Source organism: Periplaneta americana, chromosome 2, assembly GCF_040183065.1.
Source record: "Periplaneta americana isolate PAMFEO1 chromosome 2, P.americana_PAMFEO1_priV1, whole genome shotgun sequence".
Taxonomy (NCBI): domain Eukaryota; kingdom Metazoa; phylum Arthropoda; class Insecta; order Blattodea; family Blattidae; genus Periplaneta; species Periplaneta americana.
Genome location: NC_091118.1, coordinates 131,997,868 through 132,011,446, shown reverse-complemented (window position 1 = coordinate 132,011,446; position 13,579 = coordinate 131,997,868).

Genomic DNA, 13,579 nt, shown 5'->3' with positions numbered 1-13,579 from the left:
CAAACACCCTTAATCTCTCAAAGTGATAGTCCAAGTTTCACAACCATACATAACCATCGGTAATATAACTGTTTTATAAATTCTAACTTCCAGATTTTTTGACACTGTACAATACCAATTAAGTAAATACTATACATAAAATGGATCTAAATTAATTTCATGCAAATTGGCACTTTTTTCTGCATCTGCAGATCGGAGAAAGAGATTTTGAATTTTTAGTGTAAATAATTTTTTGAAATCTTAATCCTTTTGTAGGAATACGAAGACTGGCATTACTTAAGAAAGATTCGCAATCAATTCACCCTTAATGACCTTACAAAAATAAATGAATAATAATAATAATAATAATAATAATAATAATAATAATAATAATAATAATAATAATGATAATTTATTTTTAAATCTTAGTCTGAAGACCTAATATTAAATAGGCTATTACGACAATGAACTTCAAAGATTAAGCTCATATACCTGTTCTGACTTGATTGGAATCTGTACAGCTGTTGGTGTCGAGTTTGAAGGTTGAAACTCAGCTGAGACCGAAAAAAATCAATACGCATTGCAGATCCTCATCACAATTTCAATTTCAAAGCAAGTAAACCAAAGCTGTCTTACTGCAGATAAGTTATAAGGCACATGAATGAACTGTTAATCCAGGCAAAGTTGTCGACTAACTCGTCTTCCTCCTGTCCAATTCCATGTTGGCTTTGGACAGATTTCTCTGCGCACCGACGTTTTGAATAAAACTGCAGACGTAACAACGTTTTGTGAAATCACAGAAGTCTCTATGGCAAAAAAAACATATAAAGTGGGAAGCAATAATAATAAAAGTCATGTTCCATTAAATGCCATGAAGGTTCACAGGTTGGCGAGAGGTTGAAGCTTCCATGTGTAGGCTACAATCGACACTAATGGCAGTAGAGATATCAGTCCTACGTGCCTGTCGCTTTTACCCTAACGGAAATAAGCCTGATATTCATTTCTGTCAGAGACTGAGTAAAACCCCATAGCCATAGTGCAACCAGAGGGTTAGGTCAATTGAGAAAATCCACAACAGATCATATTATGAGATGCAATGATTGGATTTTTCTTCTCTTTCCTAATGAAATATATATATATATATATATATATATATATATATATATATACATATACATATAATTAATCTTGTTAATTCAGAATAAATTACTTATGATTCCCTTTCATATACATTTATATTACGAGGGAGAGTCAAAAAGTAACCTTAGTAATTGTTTTATTAATTGAATATGTAAAATAAGACTACAAACACTTCATCACTTTTAACATAGTATAACAGGAACACTTGCATTGAACGTACTGGGGACTATGTTGAAAAGTGATGAAGTGTTTGTAGTCTTATTGTACATATTCAACCGAAAATAGGTCGAAACATGTTAACAAGGTACGTTAATATTTAACACAAGAAAGTTCTTATCATACATATTCCGAAGTGATACAGTGTTAAAAGTTGTGTAATCAAGATGTATAATAAAACAGTTATTAAGGTTACTTTTTGACTCTCCCTCGTATAAGTTAAGGGGTTAGATACAGCTTACAGCAGTGAAATTTTGGAAATAGTCAACTTGTTTCCTCCATTACTGTATCTTGTACAATAATGAAAATTAGTAAGTGTAAAAGACTGTCCTTCTGCTATATGAAAAAAATATTTTTACGATTTAAAAATTATTTACATTTTTTTTTCTTTCAAAATTCAGTTCACTGTGCAATGATGAAGCGTTTCCCACATAACTCAAAAACTATCCAACATTCTGTGATGAAATTCTTGTGTGTATTAATGCATGCCATATCTACAAAATGATGCAAGATAACTTCACTATCTTTGATAGATTGTGTGATAAAAATAAATTCATTTTACAAAATAATCAAATATCAGTATTTTTTTCTAACATAAAATAAAAAAAATATATATTATTTATTAAGGAATGTAGTTGAAAGATCATGATATTGTAAACATGAGTTTCAGCAATAAAATAAAAGAGAGAGAACATGAAAAAGTTAACAAGTTTATGAGTTATGAGGGAAACGCTTCATCAGTTCATCACTGCACAGTGAACTGCTCATTTTGAATTTTGGAAAAAAATATATATATAAATAATTTTTTATCTTTTTTATATAGCAGAAGGACAGTGTTTTACACATACTAATTTTCATTATTGTACAAGAAACAATAATGGAGGAAAAAAATGTTGAATATTTCCAAAAATTTTACCTGCTGTATGGTGTAGCTACCTAACCCCTTAATGCATGTTCAAGTTATCGAGTAGGCCTATATCATTTGACTCCAGCATTAATCTTATTTTATAAACAGCAGTCAAATAATTATCTTGGTTCAGGGATAATAATAATAATAATAATAATAATAATAATAATAATAATAATAATAATAATAGGCGTATATCATTTGACTCCAGCATTAATGTTCTTTTATATACAGCACTCAAATAATTATCTTGGTTCAGAGGATAATAATAATAATAATAATAATAATAATAATAATAATAATAATAATAATCATCATCATCATCAAAATACGTACTCCAAACGATTAGACTACGCGTAATAGCTCAATAAATCTTACTAATCTGACGATGAAACTCAAACTTTAATTCATTTCCATTCGGAGTATTTGGGTACTGGGGAATTGCTGTAGAGTCAGTCAGAGGTTACTATTTTGAATACATGCACTGTTGATTTCTAAATAAGACGTGCCATTACGTGTAAATAATCTATGGAGAGCTTCTTTCCAATCTCTCTTGCTTTGTAAATAAGATAATATATTATGCGTATTGAATAATCTGTCGAGAGTTTCTTTATACATCCTCTTGCCAATGCTGTCCCATAGGTCTATTTTTATTTTTTCTACCTGATAATTGACGGGAGCTATGCCATGCCCGATATCACAAGACCTCCTAAAGTAATAACAAATAGATAAGTCAGAAAAGCTATTAGCGAGTTAATTAAGTGTTGTGTCATTATTGCAGAGTCTATAAAGTATAACTTGTATGTGACAACTTCAATACACCCAGGGTTGTGCAGGATGAATCGCACGGAAATGATTAACTTAGTATTCGAAACAATTTTCATTCGTACTTAGAGCTCTGTGCACATTCTCAGGATTTGACCGAAATATTTTTAGTTGATCTGTATAGGTTAACTTATCGGAAAGGTTCATACAGTATATACCGTAAATACATGCTTGATTTTGACTCGTTACCGCCAATTCAAATGTTTACTAACTATTATTTGATACTTATTTGACCAAGATATAGGCCTAAGCTTAGTAAGTGTTCTTTGAATTATTTCTGTTGATATTCTTGATAACTGATAAGGCATTACTGTAGAAGAGTAAATTATTAAGTGCATTTACTGATAATGAAAGATTGCTTAAATCGAAAGGCAGCGGTCATATATTAAGTAGGCTACGTGTACATTTGCCAAAACGAAGTAATTAAGTCAAAACGTTCAGATGCAGAACAAATGCCTAAATAACCTTTGCAAAACAAATCTTTAAGAGAGTTTATGTACTCATTGTACACGAATATTTATTCAGCACCTATTGACAGAACTGATGTCCTCCGTCATGTATGGAACAATGCCAGCGAATCCGTCAGATACCTGACATCTTTCAACAAGTGAGTAGTTCTATGGCGAGTTATTTTGAGAATTTTCTGTAAATGTAAGCGGATTAGAAAACTAAATGATTTAGAGAAAGGCGATATTAGACCTAGCCTAGTCGGCCTCGGTAGCGTAGTCGGTATAGCGCTGGCCTTCTGTGCTCGAGGTTGCGGGTTCGATCCCGGCTCAGGTCGATGGTATTTAAGTGTGCTTAGATGCGACAGATTCATGTCAGTAGATTTACTGGCATGTAAAAGAACTCCTGCGGGACAAAATTCTGGTACACCGGTGACGCTGATATAACCTCTGCAGTTGCGAGCTTCGTTAAATACTATAAATCATAATTAAAATCAGACCTAGCCTATGTGTATACAGATTCATACCGAATTAACACGAACTCTTAGATATCATAGGTAAAAAATACACACACAGTCTATTTATGTGTCCAGGCTACATCGATGTTTGGTATGTGCGAAATTAAGTCCGCCACAAATGTCACTTAGCCTACGGATTTTTCAATGAAAAATTCCATACCTAATCGAGAGTAGAACCAAGACTGCCGTGTGAGACTGATGGTCTAGACCACACAGCCACCACAGGGAATCATTCATTTCTAATACAGAGTACTTGGCTGTGTTTGATGCGTAAGGAATACAGTTTATATTAAACATCTGCTCAAATCGGCGACATTAACATCATCTGCCTATGGAGATAGAGTCGAAGCTGATCAGTAGGGCTAGGATTTTGATGAAATTGCATCTTTTTTCTATTAAGCCAGAAATATAGCTGCTTTAGGATTTATATATATATGATAAACTGAGTGTTTTAAGACACATTTGTTAGGGCATTTTTTTTTGCATTTTTTTGCCTGTTTCAACTCATAAGAGCATTTTTTGTTTTATTCGGCCATTTTTGAGGCATTTTCATTTAATTTTGGCCATAAATCTCCATTATTAATGTAAAATATGTTTATTTGCTTTGATATTTTCTCTACATATTTTGTCCATTAATACCCATTATTTTGTACAATACTACACAAATATTGCCATTTTAACGCAGTACACTCCATGTAAATACAATCCATGTAATGGATCAGTCCAACCACCCCTTCAATATAGACTCCTCTATGTCTGCTAGTTCCAGATAAGAGTGGCCTTGTGGTGGACTACATGGAAACTACATAAGGTAAAATAATTAATTAAAGTGTACTACTTAGAAAAAATTGTGTGAAATTAAATAAACTTAAATGTTAGTACTAGAATTTAATTTACTTACTAGTTTAAATATTAAGTAGTACAAAATCTCTTTTCCTACTAAGCCAATTATGTAAGATCAATTTTTAGGGCATTTTTGAAAGATTTTTAGGTCATAAATGCATTGTTCTTAGGACATTTTTTCATGATTTATAGGTCATCAAAATACTAGCCCTACTGATCAGAGTTGTGTCAGTGAGAAGACCTCGTGTGAATGAAAGACTTGATTTCTGAGCAACCTAACTGCAGATCTTTGGTTTCGTAGTCTATGCATGTCTTGAGAACAGCGCTGGAGCCCGGACATAGCCTACAGAATCTGTTTAATAGTATATTTCTGTCGACTATTTTCTGCGATTTCTAGATATTTGTAGTATTATTTCATAATTTTTTATTATGAACTTTAAAAATCGTTTTCAGTCTCTGAATTGCCCTATGTCCTTGAAACATTCCTAATAATATCAGAATTAAAAAATAAATTCATTTAAAAAATGATCAAATATCAGTAGGCTATTTTCTTCTAACACAAAATAAAAAGAAATTATTTATTAAGGAATGTAGTTGAAAGAGCATGATATTGCAAACACGAGTTTCAGCAATAAAATAAAAGAGAGAGAATATGAAAAAGTTAACAAGTTTATGAGTTATGAGGGAAACGCTTCATCACTGCACAGTAAAGTGCCACCATTTTTAATTTTGAAAATAAATATATAAATAATTTCTTTTAAATGGCAAATATATATATATATATATATATATATATATTCATATAGCAGAAGGTCAGTGTTTTACACGTACCAATTTTCATTATTGTACAAGATACAGTAATGGAGGAAAAAATGTTGAATATTTCCAAAAATTTTACTGCTGTAAGCTGTACCTAACCCCTCAAGGTTAGAAGTTCTTTATTCATTTAGAAGGCATTGCCTCAGTGTCAACGATGCTTCACGATCAATAGCTGATGAGTTTATGACTGCCAACACCTGACTGAATCTACAGCAATTCCTCAGTATCCAAATACTCCGAATGAGAATGAATTAAAGTTTGAGTTTTATCGTCAGATTAGTAAGATATATTGAACTATTACGCGTAAGTAATCGTTTGGAGTATGTATGATGATGATGATGATGATGATGGTGATGATGATGATGATGATTATTATTATTATTATTATTATTATTATTATTATTATTATTATTATCATTATCCTCTGAACCAAGACAATTATTTTACTGCTGTTTATAAAAGAATATTAAAGACGGAGTCAAATGATATAGGCCTACTCGATAACATGAACATTATAATATAAATGTATATGAAAGAGAATCATAAGTAGACAGTGGATGTGGGATGACTTAAGCAGAGGCGTATTTTGCGGACTACCGGGGCTACCGGCGGTAGCCCAAGGAAATTACAAAAGAAAAGGTTTATAATATAACATAATGTAATAATTTTGTATTACCGTATTAGTTTTACCACAGTAATTAAAATTAAAGTAATTGTTAGATTTATATGCGCTCTCTGCTCTCGAAAAGAAACAAGTTGTCAAGGCGGCATCACTGGAGAAACCGCTGCTAGGAGGGGTAGCCTGTGACCGTTCCGCTAATGCTGTCCTGTCGCACAACTGCCCATCCCCCGCTCCCCTCTGTTTTCATCGTGCAGTGTACTGTAGGCCGGGTGAGCTGCCGCTCTCGTGATCGGTTTCTTCGCAGGCGCGAAGCAACATTACGCTTAGTACGCTAGCTCATGAATGTGATTGTGTTCTTCCAGTGCAGTATTTTAAATTTGTGATTTGTTCAAGTGTCTAAGAGTTATATTAATTGTGAATTAGTAAGTTTTTAATTTCCCAATTAAGTGATATTGTGAAAAATATGGCAGAACAAGTTTCTGAAGAGGTTTGTGTTGAAAATGACTGTGTAATAGAAGGTTTATTAAAAGTGCCTTTTAACCGTCGTACATACAACGAGAAAGTTGAAATTGTGAAAATGGAAAGACCAACTCCTGAGTTAAATTTGTCCATGGACGTAAAAGAAAAACAGCGTGAGTACACACGCCATTTCACTTCAACATCATATGGTAAGTGGAATTGGTTGTGTAGTAGTTTAAACTGTCTAAACTATTTTGCTGGCCATGTTTGTTATTTAGCCGCGAAACTAATGTGTGGTCAAAAGAGGGGTTTTCTAATATGAACTCCCTTCGAACGGCAGTCCTAAAACACGACAAATCAAAAGCTCATATTTATAGTAGCATGAACTTTGCAAACTTTGGGAAGACAAGAATTGATTTACAGCTAGATAAGCAAAAAGCTCTACACATCAACCAACACAATGCTCTTGTGAAAAAAAATCGGGAGATTTTACTGCGTCTTATTAACGCAGTCTGCTTTCTAGGAAAACAAGAATTGGATTTTCGGGGTCATAATGAGAGTGTGGAATCAGACAATAGAGGAAATTATATTGAATATTTAAGTTCCTTAAGTGAATTTGACCATTTACTGGCCAATCATCTTGAGAGTTCAACAGTATTCCGTGGTACTTCTCCCGCAATTCAAAATGACTTAATATTTGCTATAAGTGGGGTTATGATAAAGAACATAAAATCTGAAATAGAAGAAGCACCTTTTGTGGCCATTGTTGTTGATGAAACAAGTGACTGCTCTAATCAGAGTCAACTGTCCACTGTTTTAAGATACGTCGACAGTACTGCCAATGTTCAAGAACGGTTTATAGGATTCACAAATGTCAGTTCGGGCAAAACTGCTGCTGCTTTGTTTCAGCATGTGGAAGGTGTTATAGCAGAATACAATGTCGGCAATAAGTTAATTGCACAGACATACGATGGTGCTTCAGTTATGGCGGGAAATATTAATGGCTTAAAAACAAAAGTTCAAGAAAAGTATCGTCAAGCACTATTTGTCCATTGTTACAGCCATGTTCTCAACTTAGTTTTGCAACAAACTACTTCAACCATTCCAGAATGCCGCATTTTTTTTCAAAACACTGTCGGGTTTAGCTGCATTTTTCTCATCATCTCCTAAAAGATCAGAAAAACTCAAGGAATTTATGAAAAAGAAACTCCCAAAAGTAGCACCAACTACATGGAATTTTACATCTCGGCTTGTAAATACAGTAAAGAAATACAGAGAACAACTGACTGCTTTCTTTGAAAATATCATTTGTAATGACTCTGAAGAAAACTGGGATGATGATGTAATTGTGCAGGCTCAAGGATATTTGTATTTTTTCACACAGTTTCAGAATATATTTCTTCTTGAAGTCTATGCTAGAGTGTTCGCACGTACAGATGTGCTCTACAATATTCTTCAGACAAAAAGTCTAGACATAGCATACTGCTTGCAAGAGGTATCAAAGTTAAAAAATACTATATCCGATTTCAGACGTAGTGGGTTTCCGTCCATATGGAGTAATATGGAAAATGAAAATTCTTCAGACAATACAATGGAACCACCATTAAAGCGAAGAAAAGGAGATGATGAACTGAAATACAAGCAGCTGTACTACAGCATACTAGATCGTATGCACATGGAAATTACTGACAGATTTTCTGATTATGGAAAGCTTCAGTTCACACATCTTCTAGATTCTCAAAATTTTTCTGATTATAGAGAAAACTTCCCGAATGAGGCACTAAACAAATTATTTCAGTCCTATGACAGTCACTTTGATCAAGTACGTTTGAAAAATGAATTAAGTGTAATATATTCAGCAGAAGTCTTTGATTTTTCGAACAAACCTATCCATGAAATATTATCTGTCATATATGAAAACCAGCTGAACCAAGTTATTCCTGAAGTCCTTAAATTGGCAACATTAATTGTGACAATACCAGCTACGTCAGCATCGGTAGAAAGAACATTTTCTGCGTTGAAGAGAATAAAATCCTACTGTAGATCAACTCATACACAAGAACGTTTATCCGGCTTGGCACTGATGTCCATTGAAAAGTCATTTCTACAGAAACTTCGCAAGCGGCCCAACTGTAATTTCAATGACGAAGTCATCAAAGTATTTTCGTCCCAATCAAGACGTCTGGAATTCACATATAAATAGGTAAGGAATTTTATTATAGGGATTTTAAAATATATTTTGTGTAATAATAGGGTCAGTGGTAGCCCAGACCCTTAAACCAGTATACGCCACTGGACTTAAGGAAAAGTGAAGTTGTTTCGTATCAGAGTATATGGCACGTGCCGCGTCGTCCGTCTTTTATGTACCTGACGAGTACAGCAGCGTACAGAACGAATGAACCCCGATCGGTTCATAGTAACATTGCAACGCAATGTGTGCAGTTGTATTATCCTGCTCAAGTATTTAGTACGCGTTGATTATGTTGTGCTGATCCATTCATAATGGCAAAACGTTAAATTCGCACAGAGGTACGAAATGCAATTAAGAAGTATGAGAGTGACATTTTATGTATTAACGAAGACAATATCGTGTGTAATGTATGTAAAATTGAAATAAAAACCAGAACAACTCAGGCTATAGAGAAAATGCGTTGAAATGAATCATCATCATCATCATCATCATCATTATTTAGTTGTGCGGGTCTAGCGACACGTGCAACATGATGCTCAGTACAAATATTCCTCTAAAGAAATTGAGTGATCCCCATTTTAGAGGTTTTCTTCAGAAATTCTCTCGATACAAAAACTGTTTAAGCGATAGGCGAAGACGATTCAGCTTCGACAACTTACGAGAATATATCGTCGTTTACTGCAACGCTGGTAATTGCATCAATGATGACGAGGACTGAACCTTGCAAGGTATGTACTACAGTACGTTATTTTTCTTTTAATTCTGACTGTACAGAGATATAGTAGCATGTTGACGTCGTCTGTTTACGTTTAAAACCTGTTCAGCCAATGGCCTGAATGAAAAAAAGTAACATATAGTAAATGTGCACTTACATTCAACGATAACCGATCCCGCATCCACTGTCTAATCATAAGTAATTCATTCTGAATTAACAAGACAAATTATTTATATTTCATTAGCAAAGAGAAGAAAAATCCAATCATTGCGTTTCATAATATGATCTGCGGATATTCCTAGTATAAAACAGAAATTACATCGTGTGTGTGAATAAAGGAATTAGCTCAGTGTCAACGATCCCTCACAATCAGTAGCTGATGACTCTGCTAGCACCTGACTGAATCTACAGCAATTCCCCAGTATCCAAATACTCCGAATGGGAATGAATTAAAGTTTGAGTTTCATCGTCAGATCCGCCCCCTCCCCCAGCAGGTGACTCTACAGACAGTGCTGCAGCGTCCGATAACTCAGGTTTAATTTACCTGGTTAATGAAGTGAATGCAATCTTCTCCTACCTATCTCCGTCTCTCTCTATCTCAAGACCACGGTTCCATCTCATTTAGAGCCTAGTGCTCCTGGACCAGGAAAACCCATGTTAATTCCTATATAGTCTATTTGCTTCACCATCATTGTAGGAGTGAGGTAGGAGAGTACAACCACACTGCTTAATCACAATTCCGCACTTCCTTCCACTCTTGATATTCTTCTTGATTCACTGCTTTGCATCAGTGGTAGAGTTGAACGGCAGGACTAGAGATCGATTCCCAACGAGGAGAGCAGAGATTTGTCATGTACTCAAAGGAACTACATACGTGGTCTCTCACATGTAATCATGGCTTTCTCGACCTACTACTAGACCGATAGACAATAGAATTTAGGTGATCTGAGGTCAGATCGACCCAGTTTTCAATAACAATAAAATTATAGTAATAATAATAATAATAATAATAATAATAATAATAATAATAATAATAATAGACACTATATTCCATCATTCTTGCTGAGATGAACTATTTTTGTACTCTTCTCACTGTTTGTTTGTTTATTTTTATATTTGTTTACTTCTCTCACACTATTGCATGTTGCCATTATCATGGCTAAAGATAAACTCTACAGCTCTGCATTAAATAAATAAAAAATAAATAACAGACACGATTGCCTGGCGAAATATTTATATAAACTGGATATTTTACCATCACCTCAGTGTGTCGTTTGTAATGAGGAAAATTCTATTATGAATTGGGAACATTTAAATCCTTGTAAAAAAACGTGTAAACTTTAAATCCTTTATGGAGACTTTGTACTGGCCTGCCAGAAACCAAATGATGTTGAATCAATCTGGTTGAGCATTACATACATACATACATACATACATACATACATACATACATACATACATATATACAGTTAATAATAATCTTTAGATATAAGTACTTGCTGAAATGCAACTTACGTACATATGTGAAACAAAACAAAAATCATGTAATTAGGAACTCAATTGAGAATTATCTGCAAGATGTCTTTGACAAACACAGTGTCGTATAAGCCCTAATTTAATAAGATGGCTTTCTTGGGAAGTACGCAAAGACTACGACAATGTGAAATTAGTTTGTATTAATCAGGCTATGCAGGATTGTCTCTAAGTAGGCTTATGTACCTATAAAACGGTTGAATTCAAATGTCAATATCTTATTCAGTAACTTTCAGAGCACGATATACATACTCCAGTTTCTTCAAAATAACATTTCCTTTGAAGTTGGCCTACATGAAATATAACAGAATAATAATAATAATAATAATAATAATAATAATAATAATAATAATAATAATAATAATAATAATAATAAATAATAGACTAATAATAATAAAAAATTGTATTTATCAGAGCTTCCTCAAATCACAGTCTGTCATTAGACAAAGCATACAAAAGAAAATAGAGCACGAACAAACAAATAATTGAAGTTAACAGACAAGAGAAATAAACAAGCAAGCAAACAAACAATGAAAGCTAACAAAGAAAATAATACACGGTTGTTTTCGATCTCTGGAAACGACTTTTGAATGATGTCATGTGCGTCCGGAGTCACAAGACAGCTGAACTGTGGTGAGAGGTGACAGACCAGTAGTGAGTAATTTCATAGTCACAGTGCACGGTGTCTCACAGCAGCAATGCCAACTTTTCTTGCAAAATTCGTTTCTACTGCACAATTCTGAAGACGAAATACTGAGGGCTGTAAAGTGGGAGAAAATGGCAGTTACCTCTGCGCCTCTCAAGGTCAACTATCATACGTCGCCTTCCCAGCAATAACAATAGTAGGCTTACGGCAGTTCATAGACAATGAATGTCACGTCCATTCGAACTTGGACAATTACGCCTCTGTGCAAAAACTTAGGTCTGCTACCCTCTCGTGGGATTTGTATAACATCTACACGAATATTCATAGCATTACTCCATGATTATCAGTGGCTGATATAATGAAATATTAGACTTGTAACTTATATGTAGAGTTAAGCCTTGGCTTTTCTGAACTGACGCATGCGAAGTGCGAGATGCGAGGCGCGCCTCGTACAAATCCGGACTACACAAGAGATAGTGAGTGGTTTCTATAACTGCGAGATGCGAGATCTGCGCACCTCGCAACTGTAGAAACCACTCACTATCTCACGTGTTGTCCAGATTTGTCCGAGGCGGGCTTCGCATTTCGCACGTCGCATGCGTCGGTTCAGAAAAACCAAGACTTAAGGGTTGGTAATATTGTGATACGAGTAATATTGTGATGGTTCCTTTTGAGAATGTTTGACAATTTTACTGAGTGAGAGGACCAGTTTTGTGTAGGAACTTGTCCACGAACATTCCCTTAATACGTTGATGCAAAAAAACGATCTTCCTCTTGCTCAGTAAAATTGGAATACATTCTCAAAAAGATCTATCACAATATTACTCATATCACAATATTACCAACCTTTACGCTATTTAGTTATTAATTGAAAATAAGTTACGTTCTTTATTTCAGTTTGAAGAAACGCAAAACATAATTTTACATTTCTTTGTTCTACTCCAATATTATAGTATCTGAAATAAGTATTTTATACTAATTAAGACGAAACAGAAACTTAAATAGATATCCCCATATGCTGAGAATTTTAAAATTCCTTTCAAGTAATGAAAGCACAGAATCGATGCCAGCTCAGATGACAATTTTTATAGCATATGCATTACGCTTACGTCCATAAAGGGAATTTAATTAAATCACGCAGTGATGTGGACGTACCACAGAACGACACGATTGCTTATTAAATTGCTGTTTTATTTTCGCTAAAATTGCATGAAAAACTGCATAAAATACATAAAATCTGACGGGCGGCTTTGCAGCTTATTTTGGTACAAGTTATCGGAAAGGGTTCCATCGGTTTTTCAATTCTCTTCCGTATGCACCATTTGTAGTTTATCTTTTCATTCTTAAAAGTAAATAAGTGTCTTAACGTTTCAAATATTTACAGTATACTGTCAGTGACAAGTATGTAACAGCGAGAACAATTCCGCGAGGTCTTTAAAATTTGTGGAAATGAACAAGTAGGCCTACTTAGGGATAATCTAACCCACTCTAACTTAAGTCTATTCCACATTTCATTTTAAATTTATTATTAGACTAAACATCATATTTCTGCCAGCTGATGGTTTCTGTCCTGAGGGATGGTGGCTGCATCCCTGAAAGATCCTATATTATTTGCGGTGGAAAAAGCAGCTAATGGACAGATATTCTCCAATTAGCCTAATTCGATTTCTCTTCGCAATTCCACATTACTGTATTATCTCATTTTCATAATTTATTTCAC